The sequence below is a fragment of the Tenrec ecaudatus genome, chromosome X, assembly GCF_050624435.1.
Source record: "Tenrec ecaudatus isolate mTenEca1 chromosome X, mTenEca1.hap1, whole genome shotgun sequence".
Lineage (NCBI taxonomy): Eukaryota > Metazoa > Chordata > Mammalia > Afrosoricida > Tenrecidae > Tenrec > Tenrec ecaudatus.
In genome coordinates this window covers 40,425,315-40,450,915 of record NC_134548.1, presented here as the reverse complement: position 1 = coordinate 40,450,915, position 25,601 = coordinate 40,425,315, and the positions used below count along the sequence as shown (strand labels likewise).

Sequence of the window (25,601 nt, the reverse complement as noted above, 5' to 3'; positions counted from 1 at the left end):
TACGCACACTGCCCATATCTTACTTTGAAGTAAAAATAAAACGGGGCGAAAACACCCTGGGGGCGGATTAATGTCCTTGGTGGCCACATGTGGCCGCGAACCGCAGGCCGTAGTTTGAGGGCTGTCTTCAACGACGGCCCTCACCGCACCTTCGTCTGCAATGAGCCAGAACGACTCCCGTGAGTGCCAGGCTGCCATCAACCAGCAAATCAACCTGGAGCTCCGTCTCCCACACCTACCTCGCGATGGCGCATCACTTTGCCCGCAAAGACGGAGCCCTGAAGGACTTGGCCGACTGCTTCATGCAGCAGTCCCACAAGCAGCGCCAGCACGTGGAGACGCTGATGCAGCTGCGAACCAGCGTGGAGGCCGCATCCAGTACCGCGACATCGCCAAGCCTGAGGAGGACCCGATATCCGCCACGGGCACCACCTCCACCTGCAGCAGAGCTTCCACCTGAGCCTGCGGACCTGCCTGGATGGCTGAGAACAGGGCGACGTGCAGCTGTGTGACTTCCTGGAGAGTCAGTGTCTGAACCCACAGAGCAGGGATATGGAAGCGCTCACTGGATGTCCACGTGTCCAACCTGCGCAATCTGCGGGGAGGGAAAACCGCCTGGCTGAGTACCGCTTTGACACCTGCCACCTGGATGACAGCAACCAGGAGAAATGCCCCAGAGACAGAGGGTGTTGCTTACAGTCCCAGGTGCAAAGCAAGCATGCAGCAAGTACAGTAAGTTAACGTTTTTTACCTCTTCCGAGTCCCATTCCGTTCTCAATAAAGTGTTTGGTTTCAGAGTTAAATAAATAAAGGTCTTTTGGTCGCGCTTGTGTGTGTGTGTGTGACCAGGACCCCTCCCACCCTTCTTGGTATGTGGAAGGAGGGAAAAAGTATTTCAGGAGATCTCGAAAATCACAAAATTAATTTTCTCCTTATAAAAATATGGAGTGATGTGTGATGTGGTCCTTGTGTGTTGGGTCAAGCATATATGTGATCATTGCCTAGGATTCATGATAGTGTCTTGGATTCATAATAGTGGTGGTATGGGAGTATGGGGGCAGAAGGTTGAAGGGAATGGGGGTGTCTAGAGATTAACATAAAATGAATCTTTAGCCTAAAATGTTTTCTCTTATTTAAGTATGCAAACGTTTACTGATTCTGGGTATCAAGCTGGGGAATCCCCAGAGGATGGCATGGGTACTTTAATAATCTCAACCTGGATTTAGGGGGTCTTTCCTATAACCCTGGTGACATGGTGGTTACAGATTATGCTGCTAACCACACTGTCAGCAGTTCAAATATATCAGCCACTCCTTGGGAGAAAGATAAGGCTTTCTACTCCCATAAAGATTTACAGTCTTGGAAATTCATTGGTGTATTCTATCCTGTTCTATAGGGTCACTATCAGTTTGATGGCTGTGAGATTTGTTTGTGTGGTCCTGTAGCCCAAGTGTTTTTCTTTGTTCACTGGTGCCATGCAGGCATCCTGCAGTTGCAACACACTCAGGTACTTTTCTGTTCTTTTCCAAGACTAGCATTGTTCCAATTAAGTGATTTGGTACCAGAGTTAAAGAAATTAAGCTCTCTTGATCATTCTTATTTGAGCAACACACAAAAATGTTAAGAGCACGGCAAATTCCCACGCTCTTAGCCCTGCTGTGAGGGCCATGCCTTAAAGTGGTCAAAGAGTTTGCTTAAATGACCAGCCAATATCACAGAGGGAGGGAGGGAGAGAGAGAGAGACAGAGAGACAGACAGAGAGAGAGAGAGAGAGAGAGAGAGAGAGAGAGAGAGAGAGAGAGAGAGAGAGAGAGAGAGAGAGAGAGAGAGAGAGAGAGAAATATGAATTGGGGGGAGGACATCTAAAAGACGTGCAATATAGGCTAAGGGCTATTACTCTGAAGATGGCTAGTAGTTAAGCATGGCCCTGTGGAAGAGTCCAAAATGGGCCTGGCAGGAGAGCAGGCGTGCCAGCACAAAGCGTCTGCTAGGAAAGAAGCGAGGAGAGCAGAGCAGGCTGCCACCCAGGACAAGAGTAGGGCTTGGTATCAGCAGAGAGGCCTTTTTGGTGGAAGCCAATAGCAAAGAGTTCAATCAAAGGGCCACAAAGTGTTTGTCCTTTAGCGATTGCTTTATAGTACTCAGCATAGTGTCCACTGGTTCATTCAGGTTGTGAGATATTATATAGATTCATTGCCATCCTTTAACATTAGTAATATTTTATTATGTGTGTATCATTGTATATCCATTTTCTATTGATGTCATTTAGGCTAATTCCGTAATTTTGATACTGTGATGAACATGGGTGTGCTTGTATTTATTCTTGCCATACTACCTAGTCTATAGGCATATACCAACTAGAAAAATTGCTAGGTCACATGGCATTTCTATCTCCAACATTCTAAGGAAGTGCTATGCCATTTTCCAGAGTGGTTGGACCATTTTACAATCCCAACAGCAATGTATGAGGCTTCCAGGCTTTCTACATCCTCAGCAGACATTAAATTGTGGTTTTCTGTTTCTCAGAACTTCCTATTAGTAGCAGGTTGAAATGATATTTCATGACGGTTTTGATGGACATTTCTCCAATGACTAATGATTGGGTGAATTTGGACAAGTGGCTGTTCGAGTCTTGTTGCACTCCCCCTCCTTTTTTAATGTCGAAGCTAAATGGACATCATTAATCTGTAATCCACTTTCTTTTAAAAATTTTATCGACATGTGATTTACATAGCATACAATTCAGTAGTTCAATCATATTAAAAAGACTGTTATAATAATCACCATAAACCATTTTAGAATACGTTGTTCTTTTTACCCCCCATTGTTTTTAGTGCCTCATTTCACCCCAAACACCCCTGTAATGTTCCTAGGAAACTCGGTGGCTATTTCTTAAAATGTATTTTCATGTTGTTCTGACTTGATGGTACTGATATGCTTTTGACTTTTATGCTATCATTTATTATACTTGTCCATGACTTGTCCATGACTTGATTCTGACTCATGTTGACCATTTGTGTGAAGTGTACAACTACTTCATGGTGTTTTCAAAGCTTGTGTATTACTTCAGACACAGATCACCAGGCCTATCTTTCAAGATGCCTTTGAGTAGGTTCAAACCACCACCATTTCCTTTGTAGTCTAGTGCTTCACAGTCTGCACAGTCTAGAGACCGCCATCTTTAACATTGTTGTTGTTGTTAGTAGCCATCCAGTTAGTTCCTGCCCATTAGCAGCTGTATGCACAATGGAATGAAACACTACCCAGTCCTGCACAATCCTCACGATCGTTCCTATGCCTGAGCCCATCGTTGAGGCCATGGTGTCAATCCATCTCCTCGAGTGCACTCCTCTCCTTTGCTGCCCCTCTACCTAACATGATGTCCTTCTCCAGGGACACTAGTCTTGCTTCTAATGTGTGCTCTCAGCTTTATTTCTTCCATAACACATGGGTTTGTCCTTTTTAGTCCATGTTCATTTCCATATTTTTCTCCAGGACCACAATTTAAATGCACCAATTTTTCCTCTGTCTTCTTAATTAAATGTCCAACTGTAACTTGTAACTTCCTTGCTTTTTAATACCCTAAAGAAGTCTTGTACAGTAGATTTACCTAATGTGATGCCTTGTCTGGTCTCTTGACTACTGCTTTCCATGAGCATTGATTAAAGATCCAGGCAATACAAAATCCTTGAGAACTTCAACATTTATCCATTTATCATGATGTTACCTATTAGTCCAGTTGTAAGGATTCTGGTCTCCTTTACATTGAGCAATTCATATTGAAAGCTGAACTCCTTTATCTTCATCATCTAGTATGTACTTCAAGTTTTCCTAGCTTTCTGTAAGAAAGATTGTGTCATCTGGTTATTACAGGTTGTTAATAATTCTTCCTTCCATCCTGATATAACATGGTCTTCATATAATCCATCTTCTCTGATTATTGGCTCAACATATGAATTGAATGAGTATGGTGAGAGGATACAACCCTATTGCACACCTATCCTGATTGTAAACCATGAAATATTCCTTAGTTCACAAAATTGTCACTTGATCCATGTACAGGTTCCACATGAGCACAATGAAGTTTTCTGCAACTCTCATTCTTCTCAAGGCTATCCATAATTTTTTCAGATTCACATAGTTGAATGTCTTGGCATAGTCAATAAAACACAAAGAAACATCTTTCTGTTATTCTCTGCATTCAGCCAAGAATCATCTGACATCAGTGATATCCCTTGTTCCAAATAAAATTAACATGGAACAAGAGCTATTTAATAGTACAGAGCTTTAATTGAATGACAGTGTTCCTATTAACTACAACATCTGTACTAATGACACTCTACCAGCATCTTTACACAGATTGCAGAGCTATCAACTCTGAGGATATTCACTTTTCTCCTTCCCTTCACGATCAAGTTCTCTCTCCTTTGACTGCATAGTACCACTTCCATATTCTCAGTGAATGTTTCCATCTCTCAATCTTTCCCTCTTCCTGAACTTGTTCCTTATTACCTTTATTCTCTCAGGTGTCTATATATATGAACCCAATCTCTCTGTCCTATCTGAACCCCTGAATGGACAATTGCAACGACACCTTCACTGATATCATTGATATGTTCATTTTTACAATGAGTTTGCCAACATTCAGGCTTTTGTTTCCTTTGAAAATAAACAGAAGTTTAATATGAATACAGGAGCATAGTTGATTACAACATAGAAAGTAATAAATGGTGTAACCTGATGGCATGTTCTTTTAAGCAACTATAGTATTTCTTGAAAAGGGAGAACACATAGTCTGGTAATGACAATGGGGAACTAGGAAAGCACCTATATTACTTTTAAGCTCAGTGATAAATTAAAAATAGGAGGAAAAGAAAAATGACCTGGACTTTGAGATGCTGCAGGAAAGTCAGTGGTTTAACATTGTAACCAGCTAAAAATTAGGGCCAAGAGCTCATAGGAGCATTGTGTCTGAGATTGTGAAGATGGAGGAGATTTTGCTGAAAATAAACTGTGTTCCCAGGGAGGATAACGGAAATGTAAAAAAGGGTATAGGAAGTCATGAAGTGATGGAATTAGATCAGAACACAAAATGGATACAGTCACTTGGGAATCCGAGTCCAGGTTCTAGACATGACTTTGAAGCTTTGATGATTTGTTGATGATGGGTAGGTTGGCCATGATGGCATTGATCCTGGTGATCTTGTATGGGGAGGATTCCAGTAAGGTCCATGTGGCTTCTCCTTAGGGATTTTTCGCAGGAAGTGAGCCTCGTCAGCTGAAGCAGGGAACTGGCTGAGGTAACTGCACCCTGGTCTGTCCAGCCTCAGGGTTTTGCTATCCAGCAACAGTCCCACTTGCTAGGACTGCAAAGTCACATGAATCTGGGATCCTTGGACACATGGAGAACCCCAGGCTCTATGTGTGCAAATTTGAGTCTAGAGTGACTTCCTAGCTAATTCATTTTAATTGAGTAGTTACTGTCAAGTTGGTCCCAGCTCATAGCTGTCAAGTTGGTCAGGTGCTGTCAGGTGCTGTCAAGTTGGTCCCAGCTCATAGCAACTCCATGTACAACAGAAGGAAACCCCGCCCAGACCTGCACCATCATCACAATTTTGTTATGTTTGAGGCCATTTTGGTGCTATCTCATTGAGGGCCTTTCTCATTTTTGCTGCCCCACTACTATGCATATGAGGCATCATGCCCTTCTCCAGGGACTAGTCTTTCCTAATAACTTGTCCAAAATACGTGAGATGAAGTGTCAGCATCCTTTCCTCTAAGGACGATTCTGACTATACTTCTTCCAAGACAGATTTGTTCGTTTTTTTTGGTACTTTCGGTAATCCTCACCAGAGCCATAGTTAAAATGCATTGACTGCTGTCAGTCTTCCTTTTCCATGTCTAACTTTCACATGCATGAAGCAACAGAAAATACCATGGCTTTGGTAAGGCACACCTTAGTTCTCAAAGTAGCATCCTTGCTTTTCAACATTTGAAAGCAGTCTTGTGCAGCAAATTTACCCTTTAATCCCTTGACTGCTGCTTCCAGGAAAATTGATTGTGGATGCAAGCAAGATGAATCCTTGACAACTTCAATATTTTCTCCATTTATCATGATGCTCCCGATCGGTCCAGTTTTGAGGATCTTGGTTTTCTTGACATTGAGTTATAATCCATACTGAAGGTTGAAATATTTGATCTTCATCAGAAAGTACTTCATGTTCTCCTCATTTTCAGCACGTAAGATTGTATTGTCTACATATCACAGGTTGCTAATGAGACTTTCTCCTATCCTGATACCATATTCTTCTTTGCATTTTTAAAAGTTATTATATAATCTTTATTTAGGTTTGGTCAGTATAGGTAAGCTATATTGGAGTCACAGAGCACTATGCATTAACAGGATACAACAGTTCCTAAAAACTGAGCAACTGTGCACACAACTTCTTAACATTTAATCACTTAAAGAACAAATGCACAGATGTGTGGGAGCAAAATCTGTCCCTAAAACTGAAAACGACTCAAGGACTCCACCGAGTCCAGCTTTTAGTGATAAAACTACTCTACTAGGCAAATTGGTTGTCCTCACCCACATCTACTATGACAAGTCTGACTGTTGTGTAAGCAGAATGGCATGTCAGAATGCCCTTACAAAGCAAATATTCTCAAAATACAGAGATTTGTGCAGACATAATTGTGTTACACTTTCAGAAAGATTTCTATTTACAACTTCACATTAACTCATATAAAAATAACTTGATCCTACACAAATGTCCTTTTAACAACATTCAAAGTAATTAACTGTTACAATTTCCAAAATGGTAGAGGTAGTGAAACCAAAAAGAAAAACCTCAAACAAAACCAAACCAAAATAAATAAATAACACCCATAAAAAGGAACATTGTGACAAAAGTATGCATTAATTTCTGGCCAGTGTCCTTCTTCAAATTAAATGACACTGTATAAAAATATGCTGAAAAAACCCCCCACTAACATTAAAAAACCAAACCCTGTACCCTCGCACTTGAGTCTAAGCCATTCTGGACATGGCAGGAACCCATGGATAGGTTGCCTTTCCCACTCACTACTTCCTCCTCTTGAGGATCAGAATTGGAGTCTATGTCATTTGAGTGGTGCGGGAGAGTTTTCACTGCCTGTGGGAGAGTCTACATTTTCAAACCCAGCACTGAGTTAGTTTACATAGCTACTACCACCCCTGCCAGTTCTCCCTTAAGAGCTGTTGAACACCATTCCATGGAGATGAAAGACTGTCTCCAGCTCTGCTCTGCTTCCTGTGAAATCCAGACCCAGACGTGTCCTCTGATGGGGGGAGCTGCCATTACTTAGCCCTTAGCCAGGGAACTGCAGTCTTTACTGGTGGCCTCAGCCTGCCACACAGGCATAGAAGATATAGTCCTGCTGGACTTGGGACAAAGGCTTGAGACTTCTCTTGCTGGTACTGAGTCAACTGCTGGCGAGCATTCTTCAGTTGCTGCTGAAGAACTGGAGTGGGGTGCTGCATTCCCTGACCTTTGTCAAGTTGCATGATGAAATCATTCAGTTCATCCTGACTGCTTTTAAGCTCCTCACTGTATTTCTTCTGCAAAGCTAACTGTGCTTCAAGCTGTGCAATTCATCCATTGGAAAGCTGCCTCCCAAGCTCTTGATTCTCCTGGATAAGCATCCCATACATCGCCATTAACTTTTTGCCTGTTTAGAATTGACTTGATGATTAAAAGGGAACTTAAGTCTCCCTTGTTAAAACTGCACTCTGGGACAAGCTGGACCATTTATCTTCCACTCATCTTAAACTCCATGATCACGAAGTGAAAATTCAAATTGGTGACTTAAGAGAATGAGCTGCTGAAAAACATTAACCTTCCAGGATTGGATGGAATTCTGAAGAAAATAATGCCTCATTTATTTAATTGAGCAAACACATTTTCTAGAAATGATCACTAAAAAGCTTTTCTATTCAGTGTCTCACTTAGGCCAGCCCACAGTTCAGCACAGTATCATCTCAATCTTCTGGAAGGCACCCTGTGAACCTGTTCTACATTTCTACTGCAATAGTTTCAGATAAAGTGTCCCAAAGTGCCTAGTGGCAAATCTCCTTCTGTTCCTGGTAGCAGCTGGACAATAGTAGGTCTTTAAAGACTGAAGCAGAAGCAGCCCTTTCCTTCACTAGGAAGAGCACTGTAACAGGTTTTTGCCAAGAACAACCTGCTCTCCACACCCCTCTCAAAATTAAACGGTTAAAGTAAAACAAAATCATCATAGTATTCCTCAAACTTAAAAACAAAACAAAACTATTTCAAGGCACATTCAGTATCATAAGTGCAATACAAAATGCCCCCAAACAATGAAGAAACGCATTCCCAATTACCACCACCACAATGCACTTTCAACAGGGGCCTATTGAATGGAAAAAGGGTTCAATCGATTTCATTTTGTGTGTGTGTGTGGGGGGGGTGCTAACGTCTCATCACAACCAATATCCTTATACAATCTAGGTGTGAAATGAATATTTATAATCCTTTGAACAGTTCGAACCTGAGTTTAACAAGCACACCTCCATGTTTGTACAGCCCTTGGGAAGATTGTCTACAGCATTAGAAACCATTCAGAGAACACACCATTGATTAAAAGCCCAGATTTAAGGCTCCATTTAGGAACAGAGCCCCAAACAAAATGGTTCGCGTAGGAACTATTTGTACTTCTGTCTGTTGATTCTCCTAAGACTATCGAAAGTTGGTTCTTAGCAACTAAGCCCTTTAAAGGCAAAATGACCTCGTTGCAGTTTGACCGGAAGTCCAACACCAAATCATAAAGTCCACAGTCTTATTGGACAAACTAATATACAGTGTCTGAAGGTCCCTGTGCTCAAGGTTAATAGTCGTGCATATTCCATTTTTATATTTTACTTGAATTTTACAAGTTCAATACACGATTTAAAATCTCTACGTTTTCCATTCCCTACATTCTTATTCATACAACCCAGCTTCTCTGATGGTAGGAGGATACAACTCTAATACACATCTTTACCACTTCTAAACCATGCAATATCCCCCTGTTCATAAGAATTGTAGTGCCCATTATATATCTACCATAGTCTCTTTATCCTTTCACCTTTTGATGTAAGATTGGGTTGTTTCCAGATCAGAGTGATTACAAATAAAGCTGATGTGAGCATTTGTTTGCAAGTTTCTTCGTTTTATCAACTCAAATTCATGAGAACGCTGGCCTCTTCCCCTTCACATGCCATGGCCTGAAAATGCAATAAGAGACTCGAGACAATCATAGGATTCACCTCACTTGATTCTCTTATCTCAGGATGAAGGTCCTTGCTGCCTGATGACTACTCTCCAGGCAATGGTGTCTTATTCTGCCTCTTCCGTTCTTCTGCTGCTTCTTTTTTGTTACCTGTTACTATATTTTTTGCCAGTAATGGCAGTATAATTTACAGGTAGGCTCCAATTAGGGATGGGATGACTCTTAATTAAGTATAATAATTTCATCTTCTCCGCAGCCTGCTATTGGCAATGACTTGAATAGAAACTCCTTGAACATCTTCAAGTGATTCCTTGGAAAGAATACCATCAGAAAATTAAATAACATTGCAACATTTTATGTAGCACATCTCACTAATAATAAGCACACAAAACAATGAAACCACCATAAGTACTAAAAAAAAAAACCAACAACCCAAAAAACAGTTACTGCCATGGAATCAATGCGGACTCATAGCCACCCTATAGGACAGGGTAGAACTGCCCCTGTGGGTTTTCCCAGACTGTCACTTTTTATAGGAGTAGAAAGCCTCATCTTCTTTCCTGTGGAGCCACTGGTGGTCTTGAATGTTGACCTTGTGTGTAGCAACCTAACACATAAACATGCCATCAGTTTGCCAGAATTCAAATAGACTGTAAGCCAGGGAAAAAAGTACTGCCTGTACTTTTTTCTTGCTGTATACTAGAAATCTACTGACAAAGAAAAGGATTAACCATAAGATTCATTTTTCACACTCTTACTGATATCTATTATTTGAAATGGTTGATCACACCTATTTTTCTATTTTTATATACTTTTTATTGTAAATTATTTGGAGTTTACAGTTCAGATGATCAACTTTGTATATCTCTGTATGTATGTATACATACACATATATTTATATATGAGACAATTTTTTATAAAGAAAAGGGCATATCAATAGATAGAGACTTACATAAAGAAAATGGCTCACACAGTTGTAGAAGTAGGCAAGTCCAGTACAAATCCAGAAAGATTCTGTGACTCAGATGTTAAGCTGGGGATTTCAACTTACTGGAGTAGCTTTAAAGACTGGGAAACCCAAAATTGGCAAGAAAATCATAGGCTGTTGGTTGCAGAGGCAAATAAATCCAAGGTCAGTCTGTCAGTCAGGCTTATGGTGGCAGAGGAGAATGAAGCCAAGGTCAGCAGATCAAATGGCAAACTGCAAATGGCTCCCTGGATCAGCAACTACTATGCAGGCTATTGGCCCAAGTCCAAAGACCTGGAGGTCAATGATCCAGATCCAATTAAAAGCAAGCAAGTTTTTTCAGTGTTCACTTTCATAGAAGTAGGCCACACCCAAGTAAATTTCCTTTCAATTGAATCAGGATTGCCCTTGTGACTATCTGAGAGTGTAATTACTTACAGGAGTGGAAAGCCTGTGTTTCTACCACAGAGCACTTGGTGATTTCATACTGGCAACTTTCTAGGTCAAACCACTTGTGACCACTATGCCACCAAGGTTCCTCAAGGGTGGGGGCCTAAATTCAACCCTAATCTTTCTACAGCTGATTGCTCACAGCAGATTACATTTGGCGGGGGGCAGGTGGTGATTACATTGTGTTAGGTCCCATAATTAATATTACTAGGTCTTAACTACCAAACCACTGAGAATTCTGGCTTAGCCGAGTTGACACAAAACCTATCATAAATAGATCTCATACCATGTTCTCTGATATTTTTCTCAATGTTCAGAATATTTGTCTACTTTCAATCTTACTTTTAAAAGAATATCAAACCCATTAACATAGCACATTAGGTATTTCACAATTTTGATCCAACATTCCTTCTTACTTGTCATTCTCCATAAGTTTTAAAACAGAAATTTCAGATTAGTTATTATTTCTGAACACAATCCCCATTGCTCCTTTATTCAGCACACATGTTACCTCACTGTCACTCAGTCGATTCTGATTCCTAGTGACACTATAAGGCAGGGAAGAACTGCCCTTGTGGGAAGTGGAGACAATCAGCCAGTTTGCACTGGGTCAGCCAAACTGACAAATAATTTTGTTGAGCTGTGTGAACCAGTTGTTAAAATGGCACTTGTGATAGGGTTTTCTCTAAGTGGATGGCTGGCAGCTGCCCAATGTGGAAATCACAAATTTGCTTTCCTTGCTTTTAATTTTTAACATTCATCTGTGCAACAATATATTCTATGTGTCCATAATAATGTTTATTCTATCCATGAGTATAATATACTTGTAATATTTATTTTTGTTTAATAAACTCAGTTATACTTTTGCTGAAATACAGAAATTTTGTGCCCTTTCTTTTGCTACTTCAGTACATAAACATATAACACAGATAAAAAGAGCCAAACAACCAGAGGATGACGTGCAGTCCTTCATTTCAGCTTTGTGTTATGCCCCAAATTTCTGCAAGATATTATGAGTGAACTCTGCAACTCCTCAAAGTGTTCAAAGAGCTAAAACTATTGTCAGAACAGTTGCTATCAGTTCAGTAGAAGTGGAAAGGGTTTCTGTAGGAATGGACAGAGTCAGCAGTCTGAGGAACGGTGCCATTTTCCCTTTGAACTAGTTCTGGTAGGCAAATGCAGACCCAACTCCGGTCCATTACGTTCCGGAGACTACGCTTCAGTTTTTAGTTGGTTGCTGTGTGTTGGAGAAGGCATACACTCACAAACAGGAAGACAAACACAAAGATGTTTTCAGGTCACAATTACAAAGCCATGGCATTGATTTACATGAATTTACACCAAATCATATAAACCAGGATATCAAAATGCAGGTGCGTGAACAGGAAAATGGGGACTTAGTTTAAACATAGATATCATTGCCTTTGACATTTTTGTTTTCCTTACCCTCCTGCTATATGAAGCATATGAAAAACATCTCCAATTAGGGCCAGGAACAAAGTGAAATTATCAGAGGAGGAAACAAAATCCTTTATCTGAACCACTGGGATAATTCTTAGCAATTACTTGTGGGCTTATTAGACACATCTTAATTTATCAGAATGTACATGAGACTTGAACTCACATAAAATATGTGTGTTAGTCTGGGTTGACAAGAAAAATGAATTCATAGGAACGCATGTGTATAAGAAAGAGCTTTATATAAAAAGTAATTGTACATTAAGAAAACATCCCAGCCTAGTGCAGATCAAGTTCATAAGTCCAATATTAGCCCATATGTCCAATACTAGTCCATAAATTCCTCTTTAGATTCTTGCAGTCATGCCATAATGCCAAATGCAGTAAAATCACAGGCCAGTGGGTGGAAAGTTTTGTGGATCCAGGGGCGGAAGCATCTCAGCTCTGGCTGGGATCTCCATGTGGCTTCTCCAGCTCTCAGGGCTCTAACATAGCTCCATGTGTCTTGTCGGAAGGAATGAATTGTAGGGAGTGAATATGTGTCCCACCTTCAGTGAGTTATTTATTTCTTTAGTGCCTCCAAATGAGATCCTCAAGTTTCAACCTGATTGGCAGATTAAAATTCACCCCTTCACTCTTAAGCCTTAACAGTATGATATACAAATTTTTATTCAATAGCCTATCCCCTTTCTGCATTATTATTGTTATATATAATAAAAATGGGATATGTTGCAAGTCTTAAAATACATTGTTTTCATTATGATTGTATGATTTTATCTTTTTGAAGAAGCTTAAAAATTAGAAAGAGCAATCTTTTTAAAAATAATAACCTACTTATTTTCTATTTCTGGTTCTTTATGTTAGTTTCATATATTTGTTACTATCTGATGATGTTTCTTTTCTTCAATTCAGTACCCACTTCTTATCTATCCTTACTGTCCAATCTATTATATTTCTATTTGACAAAGTCTGTACAATACAATTGTATATATTCATTTTTACAAGTGCTTTATAAATCATATGGGCTGGAAAAGGAGAAGAGATATAAACTTATACTTACACATCATTACAGCTAAGTGATTACATTTACTAGGTGCTCCATACTTTTCTATGTGGATTCTTACTGTTATGATTGGTTATTTGCTTTCAGACAAAAGAATTACCCACAATGTTCTTTGTAAGGCAGGTATGCTTCCATAGTTCTTTTCACGTATTCCAGGATTTTGTACATCAGGGTGAATGCATTTATCTGTATGTATTTTAATGTAACTGGCTTTGTCTTAAAGCAGCCATATCCCTAGCTATTATAAAATGCCTTTGTACATTCAATAAAAATGTTATTTTGAACTTTCTTTATCTATGCCAAATATCACACATGATTTAGAATGTAATCTACCTTGGGTATGAAAATGTAATGTCATTGCTTCTTGACATAATCTGCATCTAGGTCTATACACTTCTGAAGGTAGTGTTTCTACCTCTAAAGCCTTCCTTGAAGAATTCTGCATTCTCCTATTTATACCACGCCAAAATGGCAATTTTGGCATCCTCCCCAAAATTCTAATAGTCGTCATTTTAAATGTTCTCTGAGTTTTAGGAACAAAAGATATTGAAGGGGGCAAGATTGTGGCTGTAGGATGAATGAGGCAAAGTTTCCTAACAAAATTATCTTAGGACAGCCCTTGTTCACCATGAAAAACTGATCAGGTGCATTGTCCTGATTGGGGGAAAAATTTCACTGGCTCTACTTTCCTGGCCTTTGCACTAATTCAGTTTTATATTTTCTTAAATCTTTCTCAAAAAAGCCCCCATGATAATTCTGGGTTCTTTAAGAATATCTATAAGATATCCCCTCCAAAACTACCCAAAACAGTCCCCATAACCTTTTGAACTGAGCTTTCTGTCTTGAATTTAACTGGCCCAGCACATCCCCTTGGAAACCACTGGTTTGGTTAATTCTTTTTGTTGGAAGCCATCTGTGGTAGTTACATAATATGTTGTCAACTTGAGACTATTAAGAGTGAACAGATGGTTTAGCCTATCAATCAGGTTGCAGCTTGATGACCTCTTTTGGAGGTACTACGGAGGTAAATAGCTTACTGAAGGCCAGACTCAGACTCTCTGCTTTGACATTCCTGATGACAAATCACATGGAGCTACACCAATGGAGCCAGATCCCTGGAGCTGGAGAGCCACGTAGAGACCCCTGCCAGCACTGAGATGCTTTCACAACCACTGAATCCACAAGACTTTCCATCCACCAGCTTGTGGTTTTCCTGCATTCGGTGTCATTGCATGTGATGTGTGAATCTGAAGAGGGATTTATAGATTTGTATCATACATATGGGCTTATATCAGACTTATGCACTTCATATGAACTAGGCTGGGGTGTTTTCTTAATATAAAATTACTCGATATACAGCTTCTTTCTTATGCACATATGAATGTCTATGAATTTGTTTCACCAGTCAACCCAGACTAGGACAGCATCCTTATGAGAGTAAGACAAATGTACAAATATCTTGTTTGCAGCTGTTAACTGATCATGGAAACCTGTGTGAAAATAATAATTATTATGATTCAGATTATGCTTGTGCATGTAAGAACTGGTACCCGAGTAGCAATAATTTTGGACTTATCCTTGTATTTGACGTTCTATCGTTTTTACTGTAGAACTGTATGTTTTAGAGTTGGACATAGAATAAAGAAGATCTTAGAAGAATCGATGCAAAGAATATTGAAAGTATCATGGACAGCTAAAAGAACAAACCCATCTGTCTTGGAAGAAGTGTGACCAGAATGCTCCGTAGAGGCAAGGATAGTAAGAGTACATCTTACAGACTTTAGACACGTTGTCAGTAGTGACCTGACTCTCCCTGGAGAAGGACATCGTGTTTGGTAAAGTGGAAGGGCAGCAAAAAAAAAAAAAAAGGAAGATCACACGCAGGATCTTGCAATGTTTCACTGTGTTTTATACAGGGTCACTCAACAACTTCTAAAGGCATCGGTTTTAGAGACTCTAGACATATCATAAATGATTTCTTCATTCACTGGTTGAAAGACATTTAGGTATTATTAATTTTTTTATTTATGGCTAGACATTCATGTATGTATATGTGGTTGTGTGAATATATGCTTTCATTTTATTTCTGTTCATTCACATACTGTGTTAGACTGGGTTCACTAAAGAAAAAAATCCAGAGACACTCATATATATACAAGAAAATCTTTATATCAAAGAGCATTGGATATCAAGAAAACATTCCATCCCAATCAAGATCGAGTGCATAAGTCTCATATTAGCCCATAAGTCAAATATTAGTCAATAAATTCCTCTTCAGATTCAGACAGCACAAGCAATGATGCCAAAGACAGGAAGATCTCAAGGTAGTAGGTGAAAAATATTGTGGATCCAATGGTTGTAGAAGCAGCTGAGTGCTGGTGTGGGTCTCCTTGAGGCTCCTCTAGCTCTCCAAGTGTCTCAACAGCTTAAACCTGAAGCAGAGAGAGAGGAAGTTCCAAGAATTCTCAGGAGAAAGCCATGCCCATAAGGAGGCAACCTCAGGCTATGAACTGATTGACAGGCTAGACTCCACTCCAACAATTATCAGTTGACATGAAATTATGTAACTATCACACCTAGAAAATATTGTTTTTATTTTAAATGTATATATAAACATATATAAAAAGAAGAAAAGTATGTTCGATAGGACCCATTAGAGTCAGCATGTAAAATTTATAACTTCAGATAAGACTAATTTTATTCATTAATTAAAGAGGTACGGATTCAGCATAGCCTGTCCTTTATGCAAGATTATAGCGTGTTTAAGCTGTTGAAATATGGTCCCTAACACATGTATGGAAAAACGTCTGCTTTTATAAATATTTAAAACCTTGGAAATCCTCTGTGCAGTTTTTCTCTGTCCAGTCACTATGAGTCACGATGAGTCGTAATTGTCTCATTGGTAGTAGGGAAGTGATATGATTTGTGTCGCTGGTTGTGAAGATGTTTCTGTTAGAAACCAGGGTCATATTTTCTTGGAGAGAATAAAAAATATTATCGCAGAAGCATAACTTTGGCCATCCTCTTAACATAGATGACATGAGAAAAATAATAATTTGGGTACCACATATTTAGTGTTGATGAACATATTAAACATTTAAGTGACTGGAACTTGGCAATTAACATTCTATTTAACATAAATGAAACCACGAGGACTAGAAAGCCCTGTTTTCAGTCTTTACAAAACCAATATATTTCTATCTACTGTGTGAAGTGTGTGAATCTGTGTTCTGACAATGCACTAGTGGATCCTTTTTCTTCCCATGAATAGATGCGACATAATCAAGGACTTATTCCTATTATATGATCTCAGAGCTTTTGTTTGACCACATAGGACATAAGGAAGGCACTTCAGCAGTGTGATGGAGGGTTTTCTGTACCTATTTTGTAAGATCAGTAGCTCTAACTTTCTACTTAATCTTGTTCTTTTATGTTTGAAATACTCAATCTTGATGTGACCATCTCTTACTAAAGCTCCGAGTGAGAAGCAAAAGCACAGTGAGTCTATAATGCCACATCAGCTCTAAATTTTGGTGAGATGCTAAATATCCTGAAGGTAAATATTGAGAAAAATGAAAATACTACCTCCAATCTATGAGTTTGGGGATTTATTCTTTTGCTTTATTAAATTAATGTTGAAATATGAATTTTCTTTCCAACACAACATCATGATATATTTTCATCAGGCATTGGAGAGCATTATGTTTATAAGGCAATCTATTCTAAAACTTTACATATAAAGCTGGTGACTTCTGTGTGCAAACTTTCCCAAGGGGCCTGCACAGTATAATATGACCAGTGGTCTCTTCCATAGTTAGAGATGATGACATAATTGACATTTAGATATCCTCAAGGTTTCCCCCAAAGAATGTCATGCTTTGAAGAGTAGCACAGTTATCAAGCTGAAAGGCAGGGAATTGATACAATATGATGGATACTGAAAGGCAGATATGTGGGAGTCCTGCATCACAGGTGGTGTGAGGTGGAGGGAAACAAGAGTCTGTCATGTAAGTCACTGAGAAGAACAGGGTATGAAAAGCCTTGGAAAAGCCTTGGGTCTCCTATTATTGTTCCTCTCTAGAGAGTGGGGCTCAAAATGCTTTCAGTCCTCGTGCAAGAAATATGTGGGGAGCGCAGGGTGTCCAAAGCTAGGATTAACTGGCTGATGATAAAAGAAGAGGGGGAAAAAGAGGATATGTTTAGTTCCCACCATCAATGACCACTCTTCACTCCCAGCCCCCACCCCCACCCTGTGCAGAAGCTGTGATGATCTTATTTCATTACACTCTACTCAGAGACATAAAGGAGCCCTGATGAAGTAGTGGTTACACGTTGGGCTGTTAACTGCAATGTCAGCAGATTGAAACTACCAGTCATCCCATAAGAAAAAGATGAGGCTTTCTACTCCCATAAATAGTTACAGTCCCAGAAACCCACAGAGACATTTCTACCCTATCCTAGGAGTTTCAATGAGTCAGAGTTGACTAGGTGGCAGTGTATTGAATTCTAGTTTTAGTCAGTGGTCAGTAGTAAGACCCAGAGATATCATCAGAGTGAATCCAACACAGATGTCCCTATTTAGAAAAATAACTTCTTCATAATGTCCCCACAGCCCATGTTCACTTCACCACCCCACCTGCCAGAATGAAGAAATAGCACACTTAGAGATGGTAACCCACATGAGGTTTCCATCAGCATTTGTTCATATTGGGTGCATAAGTGGTTTCATTCATTAGTGAGACAGTAATCCGTACAAACAGATGAGGGTACAAGGCAGGAATGTTGCCCTTGAAATGGGGTTGGCAGGGTAGCTTACTTTGGCTAAGAAAGGGAGGTTGGCTCTCTAGGGTTTGCTGTGATCTGGAGATAAGAGAGCAGAGGAGCTCTGAGAGTAAATGTCTCCCTGAAACTCCATTTGCGCCCAGCTGTTCACAGGGTGATGAAATCTACAGAGAAATACTTTAGAGATTGTCTACAGAGGCAATTCTAGGCCAGAATAGGCAAGTCTGCTATTTTTAAATTTCATCTTTGAGATAGTCACCTGTCAGGATTTCTATTTCCTTTGCTTTATAAACTCCCTTGATTCCAATACAGTGAGTTCATTTGTGATGAGAATCTTCCCAATCTTTTTAGGAAATGTTTGAGATGCTCAGGAGGACACAAACAGGAGGGAGTGGAAGTCCCTCAAGTTCATTACCTTCAGTGCCGCAGTCTGTATATCCTGTAAAATACAGGATTGAGCAAGCTGTCCCTGAAAAAGTGGGCGCTCATCTTGAATTCTACTGTGAGAAGTTTTGAAGCAAAGCAAAATGCAAGTTAATTGTATTTTAGTTTTTAGCACTGCTTTGTATGACATTAAAACCATAAATGGATGTTTAAAAAACAGAAATCTGTGTTATTATAGTTCAAGAGACTAAAAGTCTGAACTTTGTGCACTTGATCTAGGGGGAAGCTTTCTGTTGGCTCTGGGGAAGATCCTAGCTTCTGAGCAAGGTTCCTCAGTGCCTTGTTGAACTTCAGGTGACATCTATCTCCCCCCACATTTTCTGGCGTGTTTTAATGTCTATAAAAAACAAACAATAAAAAATCAAATCCCTTATGACTTAATCAATTCTGATTCATGACAACCCAATATATTGTAAAGTACAACTGAGTCCAATGGTTTCTGTGCTTGTAGCTTCTTTCTGTAACTGTAACTGAAGCAAAGTGCCAAGCTTATATTCTGAAGCACTTCTGGGAGGGTTCAACACATTAACCTTCTGGTCAATAAATTTGGCACAGTTTTCACCAACCAAGGACTCCTGTGTCTTTGCTGCTCTTTGTATCAATCGGAAGTGATTAGATTTAGAACATGTCCTCTACTGACATGGTCTCATTACCAAAACAAAGAAAATCACATTTCCAAATATCCAATATCCAAATATCCTATGGTTCTAGTGGTCAGGCTTCCAACACATATTTATGGGAGCCATAATTCAATCCATATAACATCAGTTTTGTGTGTGTGTGTTAGAAGGAAAAGAAGATCTTTGAGTTGAAAAAGCTTCAAAATGTTCATGAAAAAGTGTAATTGAACGATAATTAATTTTTCCATAAACTTTTTGGTGACCCCTCAGATAATGGATTGTTTCCATTGTGTGTTGCTGTTGTTTTTTAAAGCAAACACACACACACAAACAAACACGCATACAAAATTTACACCCATCAACTTGAGTCTGACTCGTAGCTATCCTATTGGACAGAGTAGAACTGCCCCACTATGGGTTTCGAGGCTGTAAATATTTATGGGAGCCAAAAGCCTCCTTTTGCTCCCCAGGAGCAGCTGGTGGGTTTCAACTGCTGACCTCCTAGTTGTCAGTCCAAAGCATAACTCAGAATTTCCTAAAAATATTGTAATGTAAATATTTTATTTTTAAAATTCCCATTAAAAAGGACAGAATTAGAACAAGCTAATTTTTTTCATTGAAGTTGCTAAGTACTGGCATTCTGTTCAGAACATCCTTGCCACATTTTAATGAAATGTTGTGCTTTAAATTGGTTAAATTGAGATTGCCTGATGGTGCAAATTTATGATCTTTATTTTCAAGTGTAATTTTAAATGCTATCCTCATCTGATGTTAAATGCATTTTCTTTCTTTTGTGTAGTTATATATGTAATTATTAAGGTTACATTTGTGTACACCAAGGGCAACACATTTCTATCTTAGTGTCAGTATTTATGGATCCCTGACTCTTTGTTTTGTCTTCTCTCTCTCTCTCTCTCTCTCTCTCTCTCTCTCTCTCTCTCTCTCTCTCTCTCTCTCTCTCTCTCTGTATGTGTGTGTGTTTGGATCCCTGACTCTTCATTAATTTCCCAACTTATAAACAATGGACCAAAATTCCAGATGATAAATGTAAACTCTCCTGTTAGATTTACACACCCTCTCTCAGAACTCTCCTATAAATCACTGTCACATTTACAAATGTCCACATTAGCTATTGTTTTGGCAGTCTGATTTGTAAACACCTTCTATCTTTACTATTAAATTATTATTTATCTTTTAAATATATGTCTCATTCTGAAAATTTGTTACTACCAAGTGCTACTGATTTATTAGGGCACTGCAATAAATTTTATAATACAAATTTTAAGGCTTTGAATTAGGCACACCAGATTTCTGAAGGTTTTGTGGCTAAAAACCAATTCTCAAAAATGAGAAGTAAATTGCACATCAAAAATTCTGCAAAATGAAAGAGTGCTTCCCAAGAGACTGTCTTCACTTCGTTGACTGCCCTACCAAGCACTTCATTGAGACTTTAAAATTGTCCTTTTAAAACAAGTGTGGATAATTGTTGGTTAGATCTAAGCAGACTTCTAAGGACAGAGAAATATTAGTGCTTGGCTTACATAGATTGATAAGATCACAGTATACTAAGCCTCTTGTTGAATTTGGGGGGTGGCATGTGATTTAATATTGATTCTCTCTTCCATCTGTGCTTTTCAGCTGATGGGGACAAACTCATGCACATTTCTACTTAAATCCCTGCTTGGGGAGCTTAGAGCACTTGTTGGACAGCCTGTAGGTTACATATATGTGTATGTTATTTATCATTTTATGGACCAAGAAATGAGATATTTATGCTTATCAGTTTTACGCCGTGGCCTACAGATGATGAATAGCTCCTATAGGGGATCAGGGAAAGACTAGAAGGAACTAAGTGAGGATTCACATTTTAAAATAATAATATTTTCAGTGATGTTGTGCACAATAAAGAGAAAAGAAAACTTTCCTCCTTATGATGTCAAATTGAGCATATCTGTGTGGTTCCTTTTTTTTCCCCATGGGCTAATGTCACATATATAGTTTTCTCTTTCTTAGGATGTGTATGCTGCCTCATCATGATACTTACTGTAAAGACTTTATCTTAAAGAATTTCCGGGAGTGATACCTGATTGCTTCAATCTAGCAGAAGAAATGTGATAAGCAATTCTAGAGTACAGCACCACTAAAACTTCACCAAAAATAATTTTTAAATCTCCAAAAATTACTCAGAGGGCAGTGCACACAGTTTGGGTTTTGACTGTTAGAAGAGAGTTAATTCTGGAGAACAATCTAACTTATTTTATTTCAATACTCAGTGAATTGGAACACGACCATAGATTAAGGCTTAGTAACAATAAATGAAGACCATAATAAAAGACTCCCTATTTAGTCCAACAAATAATTATTTTGAGCAGAGAAGAGTCAGCATTGAAAAACACACATAGATCAATCAAATTCTCGTGAGGGTTTTATTCTAGACATGAAGTTTGACCCCACCAACACCTCATTTACAAAAGTCAACTGACCGTGGGGTGACTAGAACATTCAGAGAAGGGAATGTGACTGGAAGCAGACAACAGACATTGTACAGAGCAGAGAGTCTGACAACAGCGTACTCTAGGCGAGGCCAAAAATGCCATAGGAGGAGATGCCCTGCACACAAAACTACGTGCAGCTGAACGTTCCGTAGAAGGGAGGAGAGCAAGGCTTCAGCTCACTTACTCTGGACAGGTTTTCAGGAGGGACAGGCTTTGGAGCAGTTACGTCATGCTTGGTGAAATAGAGGGTTATAAAAAGAAACAAATGAAAAATCATCAACGAGATGACTTGATATAGTGGCTACAACAACAGGATCAAACATGGCATTGATTACGAGGATGACTTATGACCTAGTAATGTTTTATTGTGCATGGTGTCGGTATGAGTTGGAATAGAGACTGTGGCCCCTAACAACAGTGTTACTGAAAGACAATGGACGGTTGAGCGAACCTAGTTTGAAAGGGAAAGTGTTTGGTCCCATTTTATAATAATGCTTTCAAAGGCTTCTTTTTTTATTGTTTTTTAAATCATTTTATTAGGGCCTCATACAACTCTTATCACAATCCATACATACATCAATTGTGTAAAGCACATTTGTACATTCATTGCCCTCATCATTCTCAAAACATTTGCTCTCCACGTAAGCCCTTGGCATCAGCGCCTCATTTTTCCTCTATTCCCCATTTCCCCCTCCTTCATGAACACTTGATAATTTATAAATTATTATTTTGATATATCTTGCCCTGTCCGACGTCTCCCTTCACCCACTTTTCTGTTGTCTGTCGCTCAGGGAGGGGGTCACATGTAGATCCTGGTAATCAGTTCCCCCTTTCCAACCCACTCTCCTTCTACACTCCCAGCATCGCCACTGACACCACCAGTTAGGTGATGCCCTGGCTTTTGTTTTGAAATGCCTTGATTAAAGGCTACTGAATACACAGAACTGGACTTCTTTGTAAAAGGAAAGACTGAATAGGTAAATATGGCAACAATCCACAATAGAGCTGATAAGAGAAGACAGCTGACTGAAGTATGTTTTTTAAACAAGGACTGTGGATTCATAAATTATTTTTGTTGTTTTGTGCCCTCAAGTTGATTGAAACTCAACAACCCTATAGAACAGAGTAGGACCATAGAACTTCCTAGGTGGTGTATTTTTACAGGGGCAGAATGCCAGGTCTTTTCTTCCATGCAGAAGCCAGTGGGTTGTAACCACAAACCATTCAGTGAGCAGCCATTTAACAACCGTGACACCAGGGTTCCTTCAAATGCCTACATATGAATGTATGTACACGTTTATGTAAATGAACTATTTCATTCGGTGCGTAAGCTCTCTAAAACTGAATTAAAACTCCCCCTTTCCCTTATTGTGACACATCCCAAAATTGTGCCTCTAAGAACATCCCTATAGTTATTTATTTATTTTAACAATTTATTGGGGCTCATACAATTCTTATCACAGTTCATACATATACATACATCAATTGTATAAAGCACATCTGTACAGTCTTTACCCTAATCATTTTTTTCTCCTCTTTTCTTTTTTTACATTTTGTTACATCCCTATACTTATATATCAGTTATGAAGGTCAGTAAGTGGAACGTTAATACTTTTTCTGTTACATTTTCTTTCATTAGCAGAACAAAGATCTTTCCTAGTGTAGAGAATTTGTATACAAATAATCCAGTCAAGTAAACCTTTGTAAAATTGACATACCTTTATTTCTAAAATGGAAAGGCTATTAATTAAATTTGGAGAGATACCTAGTCTCTACTTACAAGAAATATTACAGCACAAAGGCCTGTCATTATGGCCGATGAGCTGAAATAAGAAACAATTTTGAAAATCAGGAAGACAAGTTTTCCAAGAGTGCACTGTGGCAGTTCAAAGGAGATTGAACCAAAAATTCTGGAAGATTGCCAAAGATAGGTTTAGGTTAATTGAAGTTACTTATTTAAACATATGTTTTTGATCAAGAACCACACCAAAGCTGTAATGCAGGTTCTTGGAGATCTTAAACTTATTCTAGTTCTCATCTTACATCTGAAGAACCACATATACAAGCAAATAAGAATTTGAATTCAGCACTGCTTAAGTTGTATTCAAGAAGTTTTAAAGTGACCAATTCAAAAAACCACTTTCTAAAAAAATGACAAATATTTTCTGGGAGCTAAACTTGGGAGAATTACTGCTTAGAAAAATTAGCTTATCTGCTGTCATAACCACTTGTCATAAAATATCCTCAACCATTAGATAGAAATAGCATATTAATCTGCATTTTTAATGTTTTAAAAAAATTGATTGTGTCACAGTGGTTAAAGTGAAGATTATAATCTTTAAAACCCTATGAATCTGTTTTATTCTTTCCAATAGCATTGCTCTAAATCAGAATTGACTCAATAAGAACAGTTTGATTTCATAATTATTTATAGAGGAATCTTAAATGTTATTCTACACTTCTAAATTACCTTTTAAAAGACTTAGTAATATGTCCTCTGTATATACTAGTATCTTGAGCCATTTCACTAATCAGTTTGATGAATCTACATTGTTAGGTTTTCCAGAACATGAAATTTTTCCTTCCTCCTGTTGTTGCATCTAAATAACATGCCTATCAATATCTATTATTTTTTCATGACTTAAATTATGGAGGTAAAATAATATTTAACATTGATATATCATATGACATTTTGAACTTTAATTGTCGTCTAAATCCCCCCTATCGAGTTTATGCTGATTCATAGCAATCTTATAGGACAGGGTAGAAATGTCTCCAGGGATTTCCCGGACTGGAACTCTTTTTGGTAACAGTTAAGTTTTTTTTAATTCCCAAGAATTACATTAGTAAATAATATCAAGTGTATTCCAATTTTAGTTGGATTATTTTACTGAGTAAATGTATAATTTTGTGTAACTTTTAACTAGCTCATATTTCAATATGTCTATAGTTATATAAACTAGTAATAAAAAAAGAATTTCCAAGAGCTGAGTGCTATCTAAAGGTGGGAATTAAAGCCATAGACTTTATTTTGGATAAACTAGCAAAACAGTAAACAGAAAGTGTTAGCCTGTGTTCCTTATATAAATCTGAGATTTACAGGAGGCTAGAAGATTTGCGGCAAGGAAAAATCATGGGTGGCAAATTTTTCATAAAGCAGTTGAAATTGATGGTCAAGAGTTTTTCAAATAAAGCATTTTATAACACCATAATTTTTAGAGTCATGTAGTCTGCCCACTTTATCTAATGATCACCCAAGGGCTATTTGAAGGTGCCTGGTTGATGTAGTCCTTACTTTGGGCTGTGATCTGAAAGGTCAGCAATTTGAAACCACTAGTGGCTCCTGGAGAGAAAGACAGGTCTTTCTACTCCAGTAAAGAGTTACAGTCTTAGAAACTCACACTGCCCTATAGGGTCGATACAGAGTCTGCATTGACTCGATGGCAGTGAGTGGGTTATTGCTAAAAATTGGGGTTGGAGTTGGGAACTTGGAGTCCACACCATGTTCTAGAAGTTCAACACGTGATCTGTTTTCTCAAGGGGAAGTCAAGGTACAAACCTTAGTTCCTTCTCCTTAAATAGAGAGAACTTGATCAACAAACATTTATTGAGCACCTTTTATTTGCCAGGCATTATGGAAATCACTGAAGGAGTGAGTGAGAAGGTAAGTCACAAGTCATCATCATGGGACTAAAGTCCAGATGAGAAGACGGGCATTTCTGAAACTAACAGGGCCACACTTGTATGAAAGAAAAGGTTGAACAAACACTGCAGAAAAAAGGAGGAAAATTCCTTAAGGCTCAGACCTGTAATACAAGTGATTCTGTTGGAGATGCTTTTAAATCCTTAAGTGGTGAACATTATTCAAGACAATGTTACTAATTTTATGTACTCCACTCACAAAGAAGTAGCATTTAGCACATAGTTATGTGCCTCTTACTGTGACAATACTTTGAAAAGTTTTTCTATTAAAGATGATGAGCAATGCACATACTTATTGATTTCAAAGGGGAAAATAAAATAACAAGTCAAAGGAGAAAGTGAAATGA

The 25,601-nt window shown here is 38.6% G+C and overlaps 1 pseudogene; it reads right to left on the bottom strand.

The window, feature by feature from the left end:
* Positions 1-6,995: 6,995 nt before the first annotated feature.
* The window catches only part of LOC142433288 (pre-mRNA-splicing regulator WTAP pseudogene), a 167,648-nt pseudogene continuing 149,042 nt past the window's right edge, over positions 6,996-25,601 (bottom strand).